Source organism: Osmia lignaria, chromosome 3 (genome assembly GCF_051020975.1).
Source record: "Osmia lignaria lignaria isolate PbOS001 chromosome 3, iyOsmLign1, whole genome shotgun sequence".
NCBI lineage: Eukaryota > Metazoa > Arthropoda > Insecta > Hymenoptera > Megachilidae > Osmia > Osmia lignaria.
Window position 1 is genome coordinate 10,783,950 of NC_135034.1, and position 13,035 is coordinate 10,796,984.

At 47.6% G+C, this 13,035-nt stretch overlaps 1 protein-coding gene across 4 annotated transcripts in view; it reads left to right on the forward strand.

Moving 5' to 3' along the window:
* The window catches only part of LOC117607967 (uncharacterized), a 69,180-nt gene that overhangs the window by 40,299 nt on the left and 15,846 nt on the right, over window positions 1–13,035 (forward strand). The window contains exon 1 of one of the 4 annotated variants that reach the window (XM_076693375.1): window positions 6,154–9,447. The exons of the other annotated variants lie outside the window; for them this stretch is intronic. The gene's annotated coding sequence lies outside the window, so the exon portion shown is untranslated. Of the gene's footprint in view, window positions 1–6,153; window positions 9,448–13,035 lie in introns of those variants that run through there. 4 annotated transcript variants of the gene reach the window in all.

Genomic DNA, 13,035 nt, shown 5'->3' on the forward strand with positions numbered 1-13,035 from the left:
ACCCCACCCTGATGAAGCGGCGCTCCGCTCCTGTTGCACTCCGCCACACAACACACACACACACATGGCAGCTAAGCTGTTTCTCTCCCATACAAACACGTGCACGCTTGATTAGCGAGCTGGCAGGCATCCGTGGAAATGTGGTGCAGCTCGCGGACGATTCTCAAGAGCAAAGTAAAAGTGGAACGGCTCGAACTGAGTCGCCAGCTTTTTTCCACCAACGTGAAAAGAAGCATCTTCCCGTTCCTTTTTTGCTTCTTCGGCAACTCCAGATGCCGAAAGGGAAACTGCTGGTTGAAAGTATCTTTACCGACCAGAGCTTCTCTATTACAATTATTATCCAGCGAAATTGTTTGAAATGGCCTGCGAATTCAGGGATTCGTTAACCCTTTCATTATGCAACGCGGCATATCAAATGGTAGCTGCGTGCTAAGGGTGACTGTAATCACTCGGTAGGTACTAATCACATACGAAACGGTAATAAAGGAGAGTCGAAAACTCTCTCTTTTCTGAAAATGCAAAGCTGGAAGAACTGGAGGCTACGCTCTTCCTCGTTCCCGAAGAGAAACATAGCGTTCGAAGGGATAATTAAGAGGGGATCGATGGTAACCACGAAACAACGTATAACGCAAGGCGAATTTATTTACGAGTACATCTGTTTATCCTGTTAAGGCGTATCGAGGCATTCCTGAGTGAACGAACCGGGACGATCCCTGGTAGCGGACTGCCCTGTGCAGCTGGGATAATGGGTCACCGCTTTCGCACTGGCACACCTGCGTTCCCTCGCTTTCTTACCTTTCCGTTTAATTTCCTGCGACTCGTAATCCTCGAACCGCAAATTATCCCAGGACAGGCGTTTATGAAATTCGCAAGGACAAGAGCAATCCGAATCGTGAATCGTACGTTAAAATGGCAGCCTGTGTTCGTCGATTAGAGTACAGGACGCGTTAGTGAAATTTGTTCGGGAGGAAGGACAAGACGAATCGTTTCTGTATAAGCGTTGCGGAATTAATTAGCTTGTGTACTGTTGGTCGTGCGGCAATAAACCCTTTTCTCGCGCCCACGTCTCGATTCAGGAGGAGCTATGAGAACGCTGAACCGTATCTCACGCGTCTTCCACCTCCCACAAGTACTATCTTGTACCAGACATTTAGCGCCCATTGAGAAACATCGCGGACGATGCTGCGCCCTCCCGCCTTCGTTTGCCAACATGCGGTTAACCGCTTCCTAGGGATGTCTCTTCAACCTTCCATGCTTCTACGTTGAGGAACGAACTTTCTTTTTCGATTCACTGCGATCTCGTCTCTGTTAAGATGATAATTAAACAAACGATTCGTCAGGTTTCGATTGAAGATGACCCCTCCATGATAGCGAACGTGCGTTAACAACCGCAACATCGAACGTTGACTTCAGGCTATTGCAACGATATCGTCCGTTCACCGAATGGTAGAACAACTTAGCCAGAGGACAAGGCTTCCCACGGCATAAAAAGCGAGGATTCTCCTGTCCCGTAAACGGTTCGGATGTTCCCTTGGCCCATAAATGGCGCGGCACAGTAGTGGCGGCAAACGGAGAGGTTCGTATCAGCAACAGGCATCTCAGGCACCGTGTACCTACCGATGTGTTCTTACACGTGTGGGAAGAATGTGGAATATCGCGAATGGAATGAAGCAACCCGGGACACGCCGCTTGTAATGCTCGTTCGACCGTGCGCTCTCGAGCGCGAACGTACACGCTCTTACATCGGGCCCGTATATACCAGTCGATGTGCTCGATTGCGCGTGTAAGCGTATAATGACCGAGAACAAAACGCCGCGAATTACCGCCGCGTATCACCTTCTTAAAGCGGATTATTCCGCCAGTATCGTTCGCTCCTTTCAATTTTCACTCGCATCGTGCTTCTTAAGTTAGGAAGGCACCCGAATCGATTTACCTATAGATACCGAGAATCCGTACGGAAGGTCGGCGACGAACGGGACTTTGGGATGCCAAGGTGGCGAAATTGAGGGAACCATTTCTTGAATCTACCTATCGTTCCGAGATCTCCAAGATGCCACTCCCCTTTTCCTTTTTAAGAGGGTAGTGTGATGAATAGAGCGACAGGTACTGAGTGACGATGACTGAAAAGACTGTTAGACGGCACGATAATCACCGGTGTGTCCCAAGAGGGAACGTGGTGACACGTGGTGAATTTCTCGGTAACGCGCATCCGTCGAAACAATCAAACGTGCCCACTGATTCGTTCGTACCTGTTTACAATGCTGCAAAATAAGACCAGCTACGTGGGACTCGGGTAATTACATAGAGGAGTACCTCCGTTCGTTCATATACTTTGCGTAATCGGCCGTCCCGAATTACTTTGAGATTAACATTCTTCGCGATGGTCGTACCGTTTGTTTCCAGGCAACCTCTTAATCCCGTTGAGGATACTTCGCATGCCAGAACAATAATTTCCGGCCGAATGAAACAAAAATACATTGTAACCTGCTATTCTATTAACATTCCAGTCGGTAATAAACATCGCGCGGCTTGTTATTAATGAAATTATCGATTCTATAGCTAAAATTGAAACACTGATCGAGGTAACCATTGGTAGGAAAAAGTTTTTGGATGACCTAATGGTAGCTGGACATCGTGACCAAGGCTGACGTCATCTGTATCGATCGAAAGCGATCGAATATCGCAATAATTACGGTCGATTCGTAATCGAGCCAATCGATCTAGACACGCCGACTGAACAGAGAGGAAGAAGGAAGCCGGTCAAAGAGTGAAACCGTCTCGATCGGCCAATAGAAAAGATATAGATTAACGAAATTAGAATCAAGATCAAATAGAACAGTCGTTAGACGAGATTAGATAATCTAATAGCACGTGGACAAGCACTGTTGAAAGATAAAAGAAGACTCTCTCTCTGTTCTCTTGGAAAGGAGACTTCTACTACGCTTCTTTTCTACGATGGTCGTTGCTCAACCAAGCAATACCGCGAAAGATTTTGTCGTTTTCTTCTTCTCGAGCGATCGATCCGAGCGAAAATAATTCGCTTGTCCAGGAAGTTCCAGCTACGCTTGCGTAACTACGAAAACTTCGGATCTGTCGACATTCCTTCGTTCACTTTGGTCCTCGGTAAATTGCATGAAAGGAATTTTTTGTGGACTTGAATTGCTCTGCTAGAGTTTACTTTCATATTCCTCGAGATAGAATCTCTCGGATACCTATTACCAGTGTCCCGATATTAATGGGAGTACAATGAACGAACATCGTTTACTTAAATTCTTCCTCGAATTGCTCGAAATTCGAAGTTTAGATCGAACTATTAAACACGTTGTAGACGGGGAGCTAATTAAAATTCTTCGGTAGAGAGAAAGGCCGTAGAGCAGCGAGTGGCCCAGTTATGATCGAGAGCAAAAGAGAGGTTATTACCAAATGCGATCAGCAGATTAGGCGTGCGTGAAGTGGGTGGGTACACCGGAGGCATCCAGTTTCTTTCAATTGCGCCATCCCGAGAGCTTTCAAGGACCCTCCGGGCTGACCATCGAATACCAGACGTGGAAAGCGGTAATTTCGCCTGGCCATTTCACATTTCGCGGCTAAACGAGCCGCTAATGGTAAACAAGAATTCGTGGAGAAATTGAAAAAAATATTGCACCTTTAGAGTTCTACGACACGCGATTGTCTATCCGTCGTGTCAGCATCCGAAAGACCGCGAGCAGAACGGCATACCTTTGGTGCGGCGATCGAGTCGCGACATTGCGAAACCGATAGATCGCGAGGCACACGATATATCGGGCGTATATCAGGTACCGTTGCGGCCTCGCGACGTACCTGGACGCCAATGTAAAATGTGAAACCAGAGACGCACCCTATTCCGTAGGAAAAACAATACCGTTTTATATGTAAATCTACACCGCTGGTGTGCACCGAGTTGTCGACGACTATCGTCACATCGTCCTCCGCGATAAACTTGGACAAAGTTCCAAGTCGAAGTTCACCAAGTTGATCAGCGTGTTGATCACCGAGCAGCTGGTAATTTGCTGAATAGAAACACTCGGTTGATTCACCGATCGGAATCTAGAAAGCGCGTTCCCTTGCCAAATTGGTCAAACGTATCACTTTGTAGCAGAGTTTCAATCTACCATTGGTATCGGCTCTGTAGAAAGATTTCAATTAGAAAATGAAACAGTTGTATTCCGAGTAATTGCAATTTTTACGACTCGACGATCAGGTTAATTCCCTCGAATGATAACAGAATTATCGCTTCATTCGATGACCGTAATTAACGATAACGGTAGGTACTGTTAAATGGCCAGAGGCGATCGTGCAAGAAAAAAAAAAAAAAGAAAAGAAGAAATGCATTACGTGCAACAGGCGTTACGTGGACGCAACCATGCGCTTTCGTGCACGCACGCGTGCATGCATGTACCCGCACTTCTGGTGGCGGAATGATAGATCAACCGTCTCGATACCGATCTCGGGCCGAGAAAAGGGTCCGGAACCTGGTGCACGCTGCTACACCGCCTCGCGAAACCTTTCTCCCGTTCTCTTGAACGATATTTCAATGTAACGTTTGATACGTTATCAATTACCCGCACCTTTCTCGCCTTACGTCACGCGAATTTGCCAGATTTTTTTTTATTTCTACCTCTCGTATTTCACTGCTTGCTTTACCAATCGCCTTGACAATGTTCCACGAAGATTCCGCCAGCTGGTTAATCCTCCAATGACAAATCACCCGTAACTTTATTATAAAAATCTTCATTTGTTCCTGTAACTTTGACTCCCGGCATTTTTTCTGCGCCGAAGATAAAGGTTGAAAATAAAACTGATAAAAGATTCTGATTGATGATGCAGTAGCTGTTGGAACAGCTTTTTACGCTTCTGCCTCCACGACGAATAAGAAGAAAAAAGTGGTGTCACCCGATGCGTGTTCTTGTTCATGTTCATAATAAACACGTTCACGTGACGATAATGGATCGTAAAAAAAAAAAAAAAGAAAAAAGAAGAAGAAAAAGAGGAGAGACGATGTGCTCGATGTACCAAAGAAACGCTCGAAGGAAATAAGGTTCTCCGCGAACGACGTAACAAGCTGTGATTCATTTTTCTGCCGCGGTTGGCCTTTGAGATCGAGATCCCTATCGAAGATGGTTCGGTCCGATGCATCACTGCGCTCCGGTGCAGCGCGTGTGCACGCACGCGCTCGTGACCACGCGGCTTGGGTAGATGTTCATCTCGCTGACAGCTACGTAGGCATGCATTATGCGTGTCCATATGCACCGCCGCGCTGCATAAGCGCCAACTGCTCCTCCCACTGAAAATGCATCATCGTTTCACTGACCAATCGAAAGGAAACGGTGCTAGTTTTCCCCCTACCGTCACGCGTCGACGACATCGCGACGCGTCGTGAATTACGCTCACCATCGAGCCGAAAACGCTGTTCGAGCAAGACTTGAAAAAAAAAAAAAAAGAAAAAGAAGTCAATCGGGCATAGCTCGAACGATTAAACAACAGAATTTCCTTCGCTCTGGTCGCGAGGTGTTTTCGCAACGATCCAGGATCTACAAAAGTCGAAGTCGTGCGACCAGTCAGACCCAGGCCAGGGTCTGGACCAAGATTAAAACGGTTAACTAACGATGCCGTTAAAGGAAGATTTAGAGCGAGCGTTCCAACAAGATGGCGCGAAAATGCGCAACAGTGGACGAGATTCGAGGATCGACTATAAAGAGGATCGGGACGCATCGACGATGGAACACCGACAAACTGTTACGATATCCGGATTGGTACATCGAGATTTCATTCGGTCGATTCCACGATGCCTCGAAGCTTTCAGCGCGGGAAATGTCTCGAACTGTTCGGCACCTTACCGACCCAATTTGTAATTTTGCTCCAGGGCGCGTTTAACCTATTTGGTTACCCACCCAGTGAAACCATGAATTTTTTTCAAGAACATTGATTCCCTGTTGAAATCACCAGTGAGCTTCCGGTGTTGGACGCTGTCAATGGGTTCTTTCACTTCGATCAGCCTCGTGGGCCTTTCGTCGCGACAACGACGCGTCGCGGTGCAGCATCGCGCCGATACTCGGCTGAGTAGGCGTCTAATGATGGGTTCTCACCGCGTGCACGCGTCCGTCCCGTGTCAATCCCGCGGGAAGTGTCATCGTACAGAATAGAATGCGAAAGGGAAGAATCCGTCGCGACACACGTTGGTCGGGAATTCCGACCCACCTTTCGTCAGCGTGAACTATCACGAAAGATCTTCGACTGGCATCAGCAGGATACGATAATACAAAAAATTGCAAAATTTCTTCTCTACCTACGACGATTATTTAAAGTTTCCTAAGTGCTCCGAATGTCTGAGATGTACGAGGGAAGATAGAAAGGATATTTGCTCTCGTTGACGACGTAACGATTAGAAACTTAACGAAGAAATGATTCGAAAGGAAGATAGAAAGAAAGAGCGAATTGTCTCTTCGTTCAGCGAACGAGAGGTCGCAAAAAAACGTCACGAAAGCATGAAGTAGGGAGAGAAGGGTCTTCGAGAGTGGATCACGTTTCTCGGGCCCCCCTTGTTTTTTTTTTTTTTTTCTTTTTCTTTTCATTCTTTTAATCTGACCGTAACGCTCTGACCAGGTAACTGTGTCAGGACTGCTGTGCCCGAGATCACCGTCGGCGGTGATGGTTGCGCAACAAGGCGGAGCGAAGCAGATCCACGAGGATCCGATGATCTAAGGTCTCGAGGCGTATATACCTACACTGCCTCCTCGATTTACCCGTCGTACTTAGTTTCTCGGGCGTCTCGAGCAACCTAAAGCTAAGAAGCTAACCAGAGATTGACCCAGAAAGCCAGAAGTTGGAGATAATGTTTCCTCCAAATATGGCGGTGCAAGGATGAGTAATTCACGCACGATTCACCTCACTTTGATTGAACAATGAGAAAATTAACTTAACGAAACGTGAAAAGTTCTCTCAAATCTATTACTAATCTACTAATTTACTAATAAAAAAAAATCTACTAAAGGTAGAAGAACGGGAATGAAACGGTAACGAGTTGGCCCGGTCCTAGGACAACCGGATCAAGGTCCAAGATCCAAGAACCGGCGTGGCAGTCAAACATCCTGTGGTGGGGCAGTGATACAGTTGCGAAGGTGAATTAGTGACCTACAGTCGAGAAATAAAACGAGGAATAAATACACTTCTGTGATTTTAGAAAAACTGGTATGAAAATAATGATTGACCCAGGAAACGAAACGACGTGACGCGAGGATGGAGGGAAAAAAGGAAGACGCGTATCCCTGCACGATCCAGGTGGGGTGTCGGTACAGTTGCAAAGGTGAATTAGTTGGCCGAGAGGTTACACCGGGATTAACGACACAGAAGAAGAGATAGCCGAGCGTTACTCCCGACTCCTCTCTAGGATATACACCGTTTGGTGGGAGGATTCCGGTGTGTCAGTGTCCACCAGGTAGGAGTGGTGCACCAACACTAGATCCACGATTCATCTCTGTCTCTCCCGCGCGTCTCCCTTGGCGGTGAGCACAGTGAGGGAAGGAGAACGTCGAGGAGGAACCTAGTAGAGGAAACGATGGAAGTTAGAAGGAGAACTGCCGGCTGCCGCTATAGCAAAAGGAAGAAGACGCGAGGAACAAGGGGTGGGAGAGAGAGAGGATCGTGAGAGACGAAAGACGGGGATGGAGAGGGCAGGTCGCGTGCCGGCATGGTGCTACTCCCGTAGCTGAAAGAGAGGAGAGCACTTACCTTCCCGACGCCACGTCTCTCACGGTTAACACTAAAATGACCCCCTGCATATTTTACCGACATTTCAAATCTATCGTATGTTTGTCGCATCATTCTTTTATTTAGATTCAATGACAAAGGATAGATTCGGAATTTCCTGGAATCCTCAGTTTCCTTAAGAATTGGTCATGATCAGCTGACGGGACACGACAAAGTTCGGTCATCACCCAGCGCATCATCCTACCTGGACCTCAGCAACGATCCACCCAGACTACGACACCGGCGAACGTCCACCGTGTGTACCTCCTGGTTCACCTATCTACCTACCTACCTACTTACCAACCTACCCGCCATCCTACGGGTTCAGTCTCCCCGCCCAGTCCACCGTATACCCTTCTCCTCTCCCACCCCTCTCTCTTTCTCTTCTTCTTCTTCATCTTCTTCTTCATCTTCTTCTTCTTCCTCTCTGTTGGTCTACTTACCTCTCCGTCCCTCTACCGTCGATCACCTTTTTCTCCCTTACTCCGTTCCTGTTCGTCATTATCCAACCAACGATAGCACACCGTGCTCTTCTCTTCAGTTCAGTTGGCGCGACGCAGCTTTACTCACCGATACACTCGGCTTACTCACCACCGTCGTGCACAGCCTCTCGTCGTCGCGTCTTGCCGCGCCTCGCTTCGCCACGACTTCTCCCCGTTACCCGCCTCGCAGATCCACGACTCGCAGCGAGTCGCGTCTCTCGAGAGCGTTCGCTGATATTCCGCTTCGTCCACGAGGCAACCCGACGGGGGGGATATCACACGCCTCGAGAGAGGACCTGGACAAGGAGCACCAAACGATCGCCGGACGGTGCTGAGCAACGTGCTTCACTCCTTCCGTTCCTCCTCCGTGGTGAGCCAAAGAAACGACCAGTCAGCACCCGACTGTCCTGTCGACACGACACGCGATCCATCAGGACACCACGAGATCGTCCTCCGTTCGTCGGTGTAACGACGTCCGAGGACCTCCGAACGTCAAACACAGGATACTAGCACGTTTTGGTGAACTTGGTGAACCGGTGAAGATCGATCGATCGTCGCGTGCTACCGTTCCCCACCTCTTCATCCACGTATTCGACGACGCGACGGTCTTAACTGGAAGGACGATCTAGTCAAAGGGATTCCTTCGAAGGATTATCTCGCGTCCATTCAGTGATCCGAAGAAGAGTCGCGTGACACGCGTCGCGAACACGTGGTCGCCACGAGGCACACCGCTGAAAGCCACACTCCCGTCGCGACACCTCTTCAGGATGTTCAATCGGACGTTTCGTTCAGGATATCGGTAGGAACACGATCCTAACGTGGATCGATGAACGAAGAGGAAGAAGAAGAAGAAGAGTGCTCGAGTGTGAGGAATAGTGTGCTGTTGTTGAAACCCAGAGTGAATCTTACAGTTTCCATTCTTCGCCCTTTCTTTCATCTACTTCTTCTACTTCTCTCTTATCTATGACTGACTGACTCTTCTCTTTCTATCCCTTGCGTGGTATCGTAACGTGGTGAACTCGTAACGGTGGCACGTGACCGAGATTGACAAAGAAAATATAAAGGAAAACGGGAAAACGAGTTCGAGAAAGGAGGAAAAAGAAGAAAAGAAAGAACGGAACAGGTGGGAAAGTGAGAACCGTTCGACGCAAGTGCGACCAGCAACCCCCGACTTCAAGGTCGTGGAATGACGCATAAGGTAAATCGATTTTCTTTTTCTTCCAAGGGTTCGAGCGTTAGCACGAGCGCCGCCTCTGAATATTTATGAAGCCGCCACCGCCGTCGCCGCCGTGTGAATCGAGAGGCGACCACGAAGAAAACGTGGCTACCTGAAATTGATTGAGACGTTTCGTCGGCTTCCCTCGTACGGTTACCTGTCGATGAAATCTCGCTTCGTACTCCTTCCTCCCTATGTTAACAGGAGAACTTCCGTTCCCCCAAGTAGTCCGGTTTAACCCTCCGCAGACGATCGCGCATACCTCAGCTACCATGTCAGGGATACGAACACTCATATGTGCGACCAACGAATTTTTACCTCTCTTTGCCCAACGAAAGATTAACGAATCGAGTAGAAATTTATAAATAATTAAAAAATTCCAATTTACAGGTGCACGTCTGTCATTTATACAAGTCGTTTTCAAACCGCTGCTTCTCTTTAAATCCGGATTAGCCTGCATGTAAAAAAGGACGAATAACGAATAGGTGTATAGATTGTAAAGTAGAAACGAGCGAGGCTTTCCCTGGACAAGAAGACTCGCGGTCGTCTAATTCGCCCGGAACCAGTTTCAAAGTCGCGCTTGCGATCCCGTTTCAAAAATAAGCATCGCCCACGCTCATCCTTATATCACCGAACGGTTCGTTCTGCCGCTCAAGCAACGAGACATCGCGAAAGCTATGTTCCCGCCGCGATGCCCGCCGTGTTTCCTCGTTCATAAATTTACGCGCCTCCGGACTGGACGAGCGACTGCGCCCATTCGTGCCACCTCTAGATAACCTCGCGCTAGCTGATCCGACGTAAATGAGACTGGAAAGCTTGCCAACAACTCTTGTAATTTCTAGAAAATCACTCTTTGTTTGTTGCTTAGACTCCGACACAGAAATTTACCTCGTCTCCAGGTTGACCAGCGCAAGTGATAATATCCGAATCTAGTGCGCCATGCGGCAATCAGAATTATCGAGAAGATTATGGATTAGTTTTTTAACAATTAACTAGGTACGTTACATATCAAATCTAGTTAGGAACTAGTTTTCAAATCGATAAAAGAGAAATCCACTCGGATTATCGATGCATCATTACATAATAATGATCTCGTCGAATAGATCAATTCTCAAAATAATTGCCACTATCGTGTTTTGTAAATACAATACAATTAACCGCGCGTTTTTTTTTTAATATCGCGTTGCCGCTTTGGTACCACTTTGAAAGGTTGAAAAAAAAATGGAGAAAGCCTTTCGGAATCGTTCGATATTATCGTTATTGAGAATCGAGCGTGGCAATCACACGGTTCGCGGAAGATTCTCATGAACGAGGCAGGAATATTCGTGGGTGCCGCATAAATCTCAGCAAGTCGGTCGTCTGTCCGCTCTTAACGATCCAATGATTAAATGCCATGAATTCCCCGAACCGAGATACATTATTCATAGAGAAACAGGCCGGTTCGATAGTGCACGCAGCACTTACGGTTCCGAGGGTGCAGCAACGTTAACAGTTAATTGATAACAGGTAAGCCAACGGCGAGGCGCCTGGATTTTTGTTGCCGGGACCACGCCGATCGAAATAGACCGACAAGACCGTTAACGGTCGCGCGAAACCAATAGGATTGGCCTTCTATCTGCCTCTTTCTCTTCGTCTCTTTCGTACGCGCTCCATTATTTTCTTTATTTTCGTCGATCGATCCGCGCCACGCCATTAACGATTCCTTAGCGACCGTCTTTTCTATCGGTGTAATAATTCACCGACGACCGTTGGCCGGTATTTTTCTCACCCGGACCCGGTCTGTAATTTACACTGGCAGTTTGTACAATTAACGCTCAGGCCAGAGATAAACTCGAGATCGAGGGCGGCGTTAATGAAACTGGCCGATTTATTATCGAGTTAAGTAGCATAACCCACTGATAAACATTGTTGCAATGTTTTCAGATAAATTTACATTACTTTTTTATTAAACGGTCGAAAGGATCGAATGTAGCACGCCGTGCCGGTGTCAAGTGGTGCAGTTGCGCGAACTACTGCAGGTCGCTTCCTCTTTTTTTTTTCGATTGCCCAACGATCGCGATGCGTAGACGTGTACCGACGTTATTTGAATACGGCCACTATTACGAGAATGGGAAGCACGACAATCATGAGAGACTCCCAGACGTTCGAACAATGTCCTCGCCAGCGGAGATCCTCGCCTCTGAACTGGCGCAAACCGCAATAAAACGGTTCCTGAACGACAATACCGTCGCCGAACACTGTCTTTCAGGTCTCTCTGCCTTGTCATCGTGTTACGTTATTATCATCCGTTCGTTTGGAAATTGTCGCGAAACACCGGTCTGTCTTTCCAAACTGCATCGCGCGAAACGAAAAACGTTTCGTACGTCTGAGTTATAATTGACCTGACCACTAGCCGTTCCAGGATTAATAGAGCGTACGAATATTCCTGATTCGTATCGGTATCGATGCGTCGCGTCGTCGGATTCCTGATAGGGGACAGGACTAACTGTGGAAAACTATCAAAGAAGTAATCGGATTCCGGTAATCTTAGAAAAACGGAAAACTTCTTCTATCGTGTAGGTATCCAGCGATACCATTAGAATTTATTATGCATTAACCTGATGGAGTAGTAAAGCCGTGCAACGAACCGTAATCCGGACGAATCGCGTTTAACGAGAATTTATACGTTGTTTTTCTAAAATGTCGTTGGCGGTTGTAAAATGTAAATTGGAGCCGGCGCGAGGCGGAAGGAGAAAGAGATGCTCGGTGGCATAAAGCTTGCTGCGTGGGCACGCGTACCGACCTCGTCTATTTATACGTCTCTCGCGTACAATGGGTCTCGTTGCTTTCGAATTAAATTCGAGCAGCGTACCGCAATGCCATTGTTAAGTTCATCGTCGTCACGGTGATCCCACCTATCGTAGACGACCGACGCACACCCACTTTTTTCATCGGGAAAAATTCACTCCGAGGACGAGAGCGCATCGTCGCGGAATCGATTTTTCGCATCATCTCGAGTAAATGTCGGATTTTCGATATCGCACCGAGGGTTGGACTGCTTTTACTTTCGGGGAAGCTTAAGCACGCGTTCGAGATCGTCCACGGCGATAGGTGAGAAAAGAAACGGACGATTTATAAACTGGTTTATATAGAAGTGAACGGGCGTGACACGTGTACGGCGTGGTTCGCTGAAAGATCGTTCGGTGCCGGGAGCCGAGGCTACGAGCGTGTCATTTTTACGAGCACGATGCAATCGTCGGACATTACCATGGGCATGCAATTTTTTCCGTTTCCTTTTTTCCTCGCCGCTTGATTTGCAACGCAGCGCAAGAAACAGAACCGACGCGGTGCGATAGAATAGCGCGCTGGGCACCTCTTCCTGGTCCGTCAAAATGATCTTACGTCGTCCCGGATGATTATCCTCGGCGAGATCGCTAATGGTCTTCACTAATGAAAGATAAAATAAACCGAAACGTGAAAGCTTGTGGAATCTGATTACCATCCATGAAAGGGAAATCTGTTGGTTCCAAGGTGGTAACGAGTGAAACAAATGCGATCTGCAATCGAATCCGTCCTTGATCGTTTTCGCGA